This window comes from Ceratotherium simum, chromosome 21 (assembly GCF_057802395.1).
Source record: "Ceratotherium simum simum isolate JZ-2026a chromosome 21, ASM5780239v1, whole genome shotgun sequence".
NCBI classification, from domain to species: domain Eukaryota; kingdom Metazoa; phylum Chordata; class Mammalia; order Perissodactyla; family Rhinocerotidae; genus Ceratotherium; species Ceratotherium simum.
The window spans coordinates 25,440,509-25,453,168 of record NC_141920.1 but is presented as its reverse complement, the minus strand read 5'-3'; the positions used below and the strand labels follow the sequence as shown (position 1 = coordinate 25,453,168).

Here is a 12,660-nt window from a genome sequence, read left to right as displayed (position 1 = left end):
AAAAAAAAAAATTTTAAGAAAATGTATCTCCTTGTGGTTTTAATTGGCCACCCAAAGACCCTTTAACATCTCTCAAGGAATCCTTCCCCCAACCTCCACCCAGCTGCTATCCCATCTCATTCCTCCCCTTCTCGTACTTGTACTTTTTAAATTGTCCCATTCTAGCTCTGCACTGTTTCACCTCCCACTCAGTCCTCAGCTGTGTGGCCTCCACCCCCAGGTCTCCGCTGAGACTGATCTAGCCAAGGTCATCAGGGAACTTGGCTGAATCCAGCGCATGTGCCTCAGCCTGCGTCCCAACCCCCCTCCCTGCTCTGCTGCACGCAGTGTGCCCTAGTCTTGCGCTATCCTGACTCTCCTCCCACTGTTCACACGGCTGCTTCTCTGGCCTTCATAACTTCCTCCTCCTTCTCTAGCGCCTTCAAGGGTTGGTGTTCCTTTTTCCTCTGCTCCGTCTTCCTGGGCCATCTCACCCACACGTATGGCGGTTGTGACCACTTATGTCCAGCTGATCCATGTGTCCGTGGAATAAAACACTGCCTTACCCCGGAAGCCACCCGCCTCCCCTCTCAATCACGGGCCCCTTCTCCCCACCCCTGGAGTTACTGCTACAGTGAATTTTGTCTTAACGGTTGCTTTCCTTTTCTTAATTGGTTTTAATACCTATGAGACTATCCCTAAACAATACGTTGTTTCGTTTTGACTGTTTTTGCCTTTGTATAAATGAAATCACACTGAATATATTCTTCTGCAACTTGCTTTTCTCTTTCAACACTGCTTTTGAGAGACATTCGTGTAGATGCTGTAGCTGTGGTTTATTTATTTTCATTTCAGTATAAACCACTTATTTTTTCATGCTATTGTTGATGGATGTTGGGTTGTTTCAATTTTTTGCTACTATGAAGAATACGGCTCTAACCTTCTTGTGTGTATGTATAGATATAGATATAGATATTTAGGAGTCAAGTTGGTTGAACAGATATGCTCATGTCCAACTTAACTAGGTAATAAGAAACTGTTTCCCAAAGTGGTTGCATCAGTCTATACTCCCACCAACAGTGGGTAAAACTTCTTGTTCTGTGCCCTTGGCAGCACTTCCTATTATCAAATTTTCATTTTTTTGCCAATCTGGCAGGTATGAAATGATATCTCATTGTGGTTTAAATTTGCATTTCTTTGGGCTGGCCCCGTGGCTTATCGCTTAAGTGCGCGCGCTCCGCTGCTGGCGGCCTGGGTTCGGACCTGGGCGCGCACCGGGCGCCCTGCTTCTCTGGCCATGCTGAGGCCACGTCCCACATACACCAACTAGAAGGATGTGCAACTATGACATACAACTATCTACTGGGGCTTTGGGGAAAAAATAAATAAATTAAAAAATTTAAAAAAAAATAAATTTGCATTTCTTTGACTACTAATGAGGTTGAGCATCTATTCATATTGTTATTATAACCCATATAGGCTTCTTTCTCTGTAAAAGTACCCTTTGTGTCTTTGCTCATTTAAAAATAGGTGGTTTGTTTTTTCTTTTCAATTAATAGGAATTCTTTATATATTCTGGATATAGATTTGCTAATTATATGTGTGGCAAGTATCTTCTCCAGGTTTGTGGTTTATCTTCTCATTCTCTGTATGTTGTTTTGTGATAAATAGAAATTCTTAGATTTAATGTAGTCCAATTTATCAATCTTTTCCCTTAGAGTTAGTGGGAGTTTTTGTCTTGTTGTAGAATGTCTGTATTTCCCAATATCGTCAAGAATTTCTCCTATATTGTCTTCCCAAGGTTTTATAACTCAAATATGTATATGACGTGAAGTAGGAATTCTATTTAATTTTTTTCCCATAAGGATAAGGAGTTGGCCCAGCACCACTTATTGAATAGTGCATCCTTCCCCCAGTGACCGAGAGTGCCATCTCTGTCATAGATTAAGTGTCATAGGTTGTCAGTGACCTATAGTGCCGTCTCTGTCAGAGGTTAAATACACGGATCCGTTTCTGCACTCTCTATATTGATGCATTGTTCTACACCAACCCTACACTGTCGAAATTACTAGAGCTTTATAATAAATCTTGATATCTGGTAGGAGACGTCCCCCCATCTTGTTTGTCTTCAAGAGTGTCTTGGCTGTCTTAGACATTTGCACATCCAAAGAATTTTGAAATCACCTTGTCAAGTTCGAGGGAGATAAAAGCTTTTTGGTATTTTTACTGAAATTGTATTAATCTATAAATTATTTTGGGAGAGAATTAACATTTTTATGTCATTGAGTATTCCAATCCATTAACATGATATATGTATATATATATTTATTCATTTATTTAGATCTTCTTTAGTGTCTTTCCATAAAGTTCTATATTTTTCTGAAAATATGTGTTCAATTTATTCCTGGGTGTTGTTAATGTTATTTTTAATTTATCCTTTTCAATTTTTATTTTTTAGATATTTGTGGCAGATGTATAGAAATGAATTGCTTTTAGTAAATTGATCTTCTATTTAGCAGCCTTGGTGACCTCTTACTTGCTTATCAATTCTTTGTGTTGACTATGTACACAATCATATCATCTGTAAGTAATGACAATTTTGTTTCTTATTTTCCAATCCTGACACTGTTTTGTTTTGTCTTTTCTTTTTTTTTCTTGCCCTACTTCACTGGCTAGACTTCTAGTAAAATGGTAAATTGAAGAGGTGGATCTGTGCACCTTTATCTTATTCCACTATCTTTTGTGTCCTTCATCAAATTGGTTGGCTGGCACCTCCCTCCACCCAGCAACTGCCCATTTTATCATTGATAGGGCTCTTAAATCCATCCCCTCCTCTCCACCCCATGGCCAATAGCCTAATTCCATGCTTCATCATCTCCCGCCCAGTGCACCAGCCTCTTCACTGGTCTCCAAGCATCCAGCCTAGACATGTCGCCTCTATCCTCCACCCTATAGCCAGAGTGATCTTATGAAAACACAGATATGCCCATCTCTTCCCCCAGCTTAAAACTATTCATTGGATTCCCATTGCCTAAAGCAGTGGTCTATAAAGTGGAGTGTACACTTACCAGCCTAATGACAAGACCGTCCATTGAGGTATAGTAGAAAAATACTAGATCTTCTATTTCTATTCATTTTTTATCTTAAAAGTGGAAAGGGAATTAAGTTCTTCTAATATTAGTAAATGAATTGACGCCAGTACCCTCATCTGGTTTGTGTATCTGACCTGTGTCTGAGGGTCAGTGTCACGTGAGGTAGCAGAGACTTCCTGAGGGAAGGGGGGGCCACACCTGGGAGGGGTGGACAGCAGGGCCCTCTCTCCCCGCCAGCATTCTGCAATACATTGTGGTGTATAGCGTGTACCTCTGTCAGGCGCAGTGAACATGAGGATCATGTTACTAAGGTTTCATATATTAACCCCACAACATAGGCAAGTGGCTTTAAAATATTCCTTTAAATAAATTGCAAATTCCAGATAATGCTGAAATTACAGCACCAAAAAAAAATAGAAAAGGGCAACGCTAGGGACGGCCCCGTGGTTTAGTGGTTAGGTGCGTGCGCTCCGCTGCTGGCGGCCCGGGTTCGGATCCTGGGCGCGCACCGACGCACCGCTTCTCCGGCCATGCTGAGGCCGCGTCCCACATACAGCAACTAGAAGGATAAGCAACTATGACATACAACTATCTACTGGGGCTTTGGGGGAAAAAATAAATAAATAAAATTATAAAAAATAAAAAAGAAAAGGGCAACGCTGACAGGTCTCCTCCTTCTCATATGAACTCCTGTCCATATCAGCCATGGAGTAAGGAATGTAATGAAATTTGAGAAAAAACATTGATCAAAAAGACACTTTGAAATGTGAATTTATATGCTCTATCATTAATGACGAATCTCATCCTAAGTCTATATTGTGCCTTGAGATATCAGCTAAGGGCATATGTGCTAATCTATGTATATTAAGTTCATTTGAACAAGACTTTTGGAGACTGCTGGCCTCAAGAGAAGGTCCAAGCACCTTAGTCTGGCCTTCAAGGCCCTCCCTTGTGTGGTCCCTGCTTATCCACCTCACCTTGTCTCTTTGCCCCCAACAGCATCACAGTTCACATTACAGCAACTCAAAACTTCCAGATGCTTCTCTCAGACCCACTATGTTCTTTCTGGCCTTGATACTCTCCCCTGTCTCTGCCTGGATGCTCCCTGACTGGTCTCCTATCAAAGCCCCACTTGTCCTTTAAGGCCCAGCCCTTCCTTGACCTCCCCGGCCAGATTAGATCCCCCACCTGTGCTCCCATAAAACCTCTAGTGAAGCTCTAGCCCTGTACTCCCCACGTTGCTTTATACCATCTTTGGGGGGCATTCTCTCTTTAGCCCCAGGATCCAGCAAGGCCCTGGCTAATAAAAATAATACTCATAAAAATATTAATAAAACCAGAAGTTGAAGTCATTCGTTTATTCATTCATTCATTCAGCAAGTATTGATGGAGTTCTACTTTCTGCCAGGCGCTGAGCTAGCTTCTGAGAATGCAGCTGTGATCAAGCCAGACACAGTCCCTGCCCTCAGGGAGTTGCATTCTAGTGGGGGTGGGGTGGAAAATAACAAACAAATGAACAAGAGATTTTCAGATGAAGATTTGTTTGTCATGCCAAAAGGGCCTTTGCACATGCTATTCCCTCTGCTTGAAAAGTATTTCCTGACCCTTTGCATGACAAGCTATAGAGTGTACAAATTTCACAAACCACAAAAGCAGGTGTGCAAAAGTGTAGCTTCATTATTCTTTTTCTGTGACTCAGTGGGGGAGAGAGGGGCCCTCAGTGTCTTCTGAAGTCCCTCCCAACCTGAGACACTATTTCCCATTGCAGCAATGTTGTCAGCCCCACTTTGGCCGCTTGGGCTCCTAAGATAATCATTCTGGCACATAGTGGATGTTTAATTTGTGGTATGATTGATTGATTGATTGAATGAATATAGTTACATTTTAGCTTTTTGACATTAAATTTTTTTTTCAATCTAATATAGAAGTTGGAAAATAAAGAAAAGAAAACAAATGCACCTGTCTTAGCCCAAGTTTCACAGAGAGTAGAACTTGGGACAGAGGATTAAGTGTAAGTCCTCTGGGGTGTGTGATCCAGGGAGCCAGGCTGAGGGAGGACGAGGAGGCAGAGCAGAGAAAGGAGAGCAAATGCGAAGCTGCGTTACTGAGCCGGCCACCGCTCTGGGTTGCTCAGTCCCACCCTAGAACCATCTAAGGAATTGTATGAAAAGTGTCTCTGTGCCCAGGCCTGGCTACATAAATTGCAGGGCCCAATACAAAATTAAAATGCAAGACCCTTGTTCAAGAAGCAGGGGGAAAAAGCGCCATTAAAGGTACTAAACTATAAAACTTTTCCTTTTCTTCCACAGTCTCTCTCTTGACTTGTCATGGTGTTTTTTTTGGTACTTAGTGTCACTCTAAGTAAAGAAAAATTAAAAATTTAAGTTTTACCGGTCATCTTTATATGCTACAGTGCCATCTTGTTTGTTTGTTTGTGAGGAAGATCAGCCCTGAGCTAACATCTGATGCCAATCCTCCACTTTTTGCTGAGGAAGATTGGCCCAGAGCTAACATCCGTGCCCATCTTCCTCTACTTTATATGGGACGCCGCCACAGCATGGCTTGACAAGCGATGTGTCTGTGCGTGCCTGGGATCCAAAGTGGCGAACCCCCGGCCGCAGAGCGCGCGCACTTAACCGCTTGCGCCACCGGGCCAGCCCCTGAACCTCTTTTTCCATACAAAGCACACTTCTTGATCTTTCCAGAATGTTTCCTTCCGTCAGGCCCTTGTACAGGAGTAAACGGGAGGCCTTGACTCGAGGTTGACTTCACTTGGAGGAAGGGTGCTTTGTAAATTTGTCCAAAGAGACGTCCTAATCTTCACAAAGGCCTTCATGGTGGCCGTGTCTCCCCTCCTGAGCCTTCAAAAAGGATACTGCTTCCGCTAGGGCCCTCTCAAGCAGAGGCCTCTAACTTCCTGACATCCCTATACATCTCAGAACCTTCTCCATTCCCGGTGTTTCTTGCACATTGTTACTTCTCGTTGTGGGTGTTGATCATCCCTTTTAGCCACCCAGCATCTGAACTCCTTTCCTGTGTTTAGGAAAAATCCCCTGCCTCTGAGACAGAGCCATCCTTCCATACTATAAACAGAAATGTCTCTCTTGCTGCTAGGGTATAGTCATGTGACCTGGGCTCCACCAGTCGGATACCCACAGGTCCAGAAAGACTCTATGTGTGGGATGCCATGTTTGGGCTACTGGCAGCAACAGTGCTGTCTTCATAGGGACAGTTCTGGCCCAAGCTTTAGGGCACTGACCTTGGCTAGGTCATCTCTAAGCCTGGTTCTCTACACATCCACAAGTGTCTGTGAGTTATCCATTATCTTTTTGTAAATAATTTTTCTGCTCAATTAGTCAGAATTATTTTTTATTTCCTACAACCTAAACTATCCTGATAGATGAATTCTTCCTCTTCACATCAAAACACCAGCTCTTTGGGGGTTCATGATTTCAATTACATTCCCCTCTTCCCTGCTTTGCTGCTACCAACTTCTTCTTCATTCACTGAGGACTTTGGCCCCTGCCCAACTCTTTCTCTCCCTCCCAAGTCCTGCCATCTCCCTAAGTGACTTCACATTATACAAGGTTGACCCATTTTACACCTTGGCCTCCTGATTCCTCATCCTCCTGATCATCGATGACCTTCACCTCCAGTTCATATCAGCCACCGACTCCAATGGCCACACGCTGGATCTTATCCTGCTCATATTAGTCAAAATTTGGGCTGCAAATACATAAAACCCAAATAAGATGGGTTTCACAAAAAGGGATGCTCTTATCTCATGTAACAAGAATCTGGAGATAGGATGGCTCCAGGGTACATTAATTCAGTGGCAGTTCTGTGACTTCATCAAGGACCCAGATTCTTCCTTTCTTTCCATTCTGCTGTCCTCAGGAATTGGCCCTGTCATCAAACTGGCTCCCTGCATGCTCACAAGATGGTTACCTCAGGCCCAAATATCGCATCCTATGACAATGTTCAGAAGCAGAAGAAAGGGACCTTCTCTTCCTTCTGTCACTTTTTAAGATGAAAGGAAAACTTTCCTAGGTGTGCTCTCCCTCTCCCATTCCCACACTTGGCAATAAACTTCCCCAGTGACCAGAACTGCATCCCCTACTCATGCCTGCACTCAATGCTGGTGTAGCAGCAAGAATCAGGTTCAGGTGCATGGAATAGAAAGGAAAAAGTAAGTGTGGCTTATAAAGGAATGAAGTTTCTCATATGTAAAGACTTAGGAGGTAGGATTAGAGATAGGATGCCCAGGGTTGTTATGGCAGCTTCTTGGTGTCATTAGAAACGCGGAAGCTTATCTTCCCACTCCACCGTTCTCAGTGTGGATTCCATCATTAAGGGCATCATAGTCCAAGAGGGCTGCTTGAATTCCAGTCACCACATCCTTTTTCTAGACAGAGGGAAGGAAGAAAGGGAAGAAGAAAGATATGACATCACCTCTTTCCCCAAATATCCCAGAAAGCACACAACATCTCACAGCTTACATTGTACTGGCTAAACTTGTCAAATGGCCACAGCCAATTGCAATTCTGGAAAATACAGTCTTTTATTTCACGAAGCTAGATGCCTGGCTAAAAATTTGCTGCCACACCTTTATCTGACCCAAACTTCCTTTTGCTGTACTCCTAGGAAGCCAGGAAAAAAAATGTCATGATTTAGAATCAGACAGATTTGGACTTGAATCCTTCCTCTGGCCAAGTCAATTGACCTGTCTGAGCCTCTGTTTCCTCAGTTGTAAGGCGGAGGTAGTTCAAATATTGCCGAAGAATGCTCTTGCTTGCAAGTAATAGAAAACCTGACCAATAGTAGGTTAGGGCATTTCTTGTCTTACGAGAAGTCTCAACACAGGATGTTGCTTGTATTGTTTCACAGGCTTGATCATGTCATGGCCAGTGTCTCTGTGATTGTCTTGGTCTTTTCCTCATGTTGTGGCCTCACAGAATATGTTGTTCTGTGGATGACATCATGTCCATGTTACAGGCAGAAGAAAGAACGGTAAGGGAATGAAAGATGAGCAATCTGAGTCTCTTCTCTTCTCAGGAAAGCCAGTGTGTTCCCAAAAGTGTCACCTAGTGTGCATTCTCTTCTGTCTCATTGCCCAGAACTATATCACAGGGCCCCCCATTAGCAGGAAGGTAGCTAGAGAGAAGGATGTTGATGAAATCAGTCACTAACCAACAGTGTCTACACACACACATCTACCTCTCAGGGGTGATGTGAAGATTGAAAGAGCATAGTGCCACCAGAATAGCTAAAATTTAAAAGACTGACAATATCAAGTGTTGATGAGGATGTGGAGCAACTAGAACTCTGATCCATTGCTGGTAGGAAAATAAATTGGTACAACCCCTTTGGAAAACTATTTGACAATACATACTAAAGCTAAATATACACCTTCCTTCTGATTCACCAGCACTCCTAGGTTTATATACCCAAGGGGAACGAATACCTATGTGTCCCAAAAGACATGTACATGAGTGTTCGTAGCAGCCTTCTTCACTGAAAATGACCGAAATGCCCATCAACAGCAGGATAGGTAAATTGTGAACTATTCATACAATGGAACACTTCATAACAAAAAGAGAGAGAAGGAGAAAGAAGAGGAGGAGAGGAAGAAACCACTAATACACACAACAGCATGACTTGCCCAAAGTCATGTTGCAAAGGCAGGACTCACACCCGGGTGTGGTGGCTCCAAATCCTGTGCTTCTTAGAGGAAACAAGATCTCCAGTTGAGGGGAGTATAAATTGGAAAGGCCTTTCTGAGGGAAGTTGGCAGTATCACTATTAGAAATGTAATGGCCTTTGACTCAGCAAGTCCACCATCATAACACATCCTAGGAAACATATCCGTGTGGACATAAAGAGGCGTGTGCAAGGATGTTCACTTCAGCATTGTTTGTAATGGGGAAAAATTGGAAACATCCCAAATATCCACCAGTAGAGCAATGGGTTAAATAAACTATTCCATTTAAGAAGGCACTTAGAAGTGCAGTGGTTTGTGGGGGAAGAGTGAGAATCTCCCTCTGCCCTTTTTTTTTAAGGTTTTTATGGCTGGCCAAATAATTAATAAGACAGATTAGCAGGAGAAAAGAATATTAAGTTTAATAACACGTATATATGGGAGAAAGCAGGGACACTGCGTTTCTCAACACAATAGTAGAAATTTTCATCTTAAATACCATGTTCAGCCAACGACAAAGAAGGATGTTGGGGGTGGGGGGAGTCAGTTACAGGAGATTACCACTAAAGCACAGTAAACAAGAGTAAGGTTATTATGTAGATTTAAGGCCTCACCTTTTACATTGATAAGCTTCTAGAAATGAGGCCATCCCCCCCTTCCCAAAACAGAGAGGGAGATACCTTTATAAATGGAGATTTCTCTTATAAATGTAAATGTTTGTCTGGCAGCTCTTTGCAGGGCCATCTAGAGAATGTGGCCAGAGAGACAGAACTTCCAATAAGATGGGCTTGTTGGTGCCTTTTTTATTGTAACATTTATCTTATATTATCTTTACAGCCATCAGATAGATCTGTTCCAGGAAGGAGCCACCATGTCAAATTTTTTAGGCAGTTAGTGTGGGAGGTCAAATGTCTCTCAGAGAAAACAATCAAGGTAAAGAGATATATTTTAGGATGGCTAAATCTTGATCTCCCACAGTCCCGCCTTTGAAACTAGGAGTTTCACAGTCCTTTTGAAACTTAAAGAAGTTTTATAGTCTAGAAGCTGAGTTGGTAGGCTGTTTTATCTCACTGAACACATTTTTTTGTCTTGATAATAGATCAGTTTAATTAAGTTTATTTTAGAAGGTGGTGATGCAGGTGGGCTCTCAAGGTTATGCCTATATTATGGAAGCAAGCAATCAAGTATTTAATAGAAGCATTTTTACGTAAACAAAAGAAAAACAAGGTTAATGATTGGAGCAAATTGGAAACAAGTTTGAGTTAAGAGGACAGCCAGTTAAGAAGATTTTTAGATGTCAGCGTCAAAGTATTTTTTGCAGTTTAAAATGTCTCTGATGGTGTCGTCAGGTCATCTCTTAAGTTTATATCAAGTCTATCAGCTTTAGTTTGTAAGGCTTCAGGAAAAAGGGCAGGTTCAGTTTTTAGTGATTTTAAATGAAAATGATGGAAAAAATCAAAAACGTTAGTTTGGAGATCTGTAGCCAGATATTTCAGGAGACTAGAAGAAATCAGGATCCAGTCCAGTCAACAGATAGAAAACAAAAACCTCAAAAGACAATTAATAAAACTGGGATCTAACATTTGCAAATGTACACTATAGTTTTTATTGAAATATAATTTTTTTCTCTAAAATCACCCTTATTTTTATTAAGATAACCAAATTAAAACTAACTAGTTTGCAAAGTAAGTCTAGTTCTATTAGAGTTGGCCCAATTATTTACATAAGTACAGCAAGAATAGCAGTTGATCACATAGGCTCTTTTAAATCTGCTTTGCTGGAACTTTTTATAAGGAATCTCACATTGAACTTTAAAGGCCTCTCCAGGCCAGGAAAGCCAAGCCAAGGATTTTGTCATCAGACGTTGCCTGCAATACCTACAGATTTGGGTGAATTTTTCTCTTTTGAGGTTCCCCCAAAATATTTCTAGGTTCGTTGTGCCTGCCAGATAAGTGACATTTTTTATTTATCCTGGTAAGTGCTGTTTGGAACATAAGGTACCAGGCCAATATTTTTACATGGCTTTATTTTATAAAGTCTAATCTTTGTTCTTCAAAAGCCGTATGGTTATATCGCAAATATGATGCTCTAGTCACAACTTTGGTAATATAACTAGTGTTTCTAATTGTGTCTTGTTATAAGGAGAACAGATTTTTATTGAACTTATGTAAATAACTATATTGCCATGAAAACAACAATATTCACTTACTAAGAGTTTCTAAATTTGAGGGATCAGATAGAGAGAAAAAGATAAATATTTTAATTTTATTTATAAAAGTATCATTTACCAAATTGTTATAAGTCATAGCTGGCTCAGGAGAAAAGAGAAAAAGTTTTCTTTAAATCTGAAAAAACAAAACATTAAAAATTCAGCAATACTTTAAATGAAAAATCATAAAAATTATAATCATCTTTATCAGTTTATTTAGTCCTGTGTAATCCATTTTTGATCCCAATCTTTTTGTTAGCAGCTTTATTTAGTTATCAGTCTCTCCATCAGATTTCTGTAATTTCTTACCAAGTTCAGTTTTATGATCAGAAAGTTTGTCAGAAACTTGTATTCTAGTGTAAATGTCAGAGTCTTTTTTATGAATTTTTTTGAAGTTGAAACATTTTGTAAAAGCATTAGAGCAAAGAAATAAGTCTGTAAACAACAAGACCTCAAAATGGCCATTGACAGAGAAATTTGGTTAATTTTGTGACATACAACACTTTAAAATAATAATAACCAGAGTTATGACTGATAACCAGGACAGATCAGAATTTTAGTAATGTTATACAATTTTAAAACACCTATGTCAATAACATTTGTCCACATAATACCACCTAAGTAGCTTTATCATCACTTGTCTGACAACGCTTTCCATGTAATTTAACATACTGAATAAGCCTAATAAGTTAAGTATCTTTTTCCTTATAGGAAGAGAGCAAATTTTTTTGAGAAGTTCTAGGGCCCTTTGAAAATTTTTAAAGAAAAAAAATAATAAAAAGACTTTATTTAAGATATGAATTTTGGGGAGCTTGTCAAAAATATAAAAAGTCTAAGCAAACAGAGCATTAACAATCTAAAAAGCCCTAATAGAGAGACCTCAGTCTTTTGAACACAGGAAATTGTTTTAACAGTTTTTTTTTTTTTTTTTTGTCTTTTAGGTAGACTTACCCAAAGGTAAAGAAAAATCTTTTATAACTTCTTTGTCAAGTTTAAGAAAATTATCTTTTTAAGAGAAATAAGACCAAATTATAATTTTGTATGAGCTTACTTTTGATATTAAAACTCATTTACTTAATTAAATTTATTTTAATCTTAGCCAACTTGACCATGCAAAAACTCTTTTTTCAGAATTCTTCTTTCACAAACCTATAACTTTTTTTACATTTAGAATTTGTCCCACGTCTTTTTTTACCCTCCTAGTACTTGAAGACAAATTTATCTTTTTTTAATCAACCAAACAAAACATTTCTATTCTTTTTAACTTCTTTATATATCTTACTTTTCTTGTACACATATTTGTTTTAATTTTTAGTAGCTTCGATCACATATATTAATTAGAAATTTTAACCCTTAGAAACCTTAATTTGTAAGTAAAAACTAAGTAAACAATTATAAACTTTCTTTTACATTAGTATCTTGTGGCTTGGAAAATTTATAAACACTTCATAATTTCTAGAAATATGTTATTTTATAGTACAATCTTTTAATAAAACACATGTTTACCAATAGACCCAAAACACCTTTTAGTTTTCCTGTAATGAAAAGCCAAAAGTAGACAAACATATACTTAGCAATCAATGTCTAATATCTTATCTTATTTGGAAATGATGATATTCAGAATTTTTATCATAAAATTTAGCAAAACTCTAAAGTTTTAAGTCACCAAAAAGAGTTTGGAA

The 12,660-nt window shown here is 39.6% G+C and overlaps 1 long non-coding RNA gene across 1 annotated transcript; it reads right to left on the bottom strand.

Annotated features, from left to right (window-relative positions):
• Window positions 1-7,613: 7,613 nt before the first annotated feature.
• On the bottom strand, window positions 7,614-11,941 carry LOC147914240 (uncharacterized). Its single transcript, XR_015555603.1, has 2 exons — window positions 11,058-11,941; window positions 7,614-8,037 (listed from the first exon to the last, which is right to left on the bottom strand). It is a non-coding gene; the product is annotated as an uncharacterized LOC147914240 (long non-coding RNA).
• Between the last annotated feature and the right edge of the window lie 719 nt (window positions 11,942-12,660).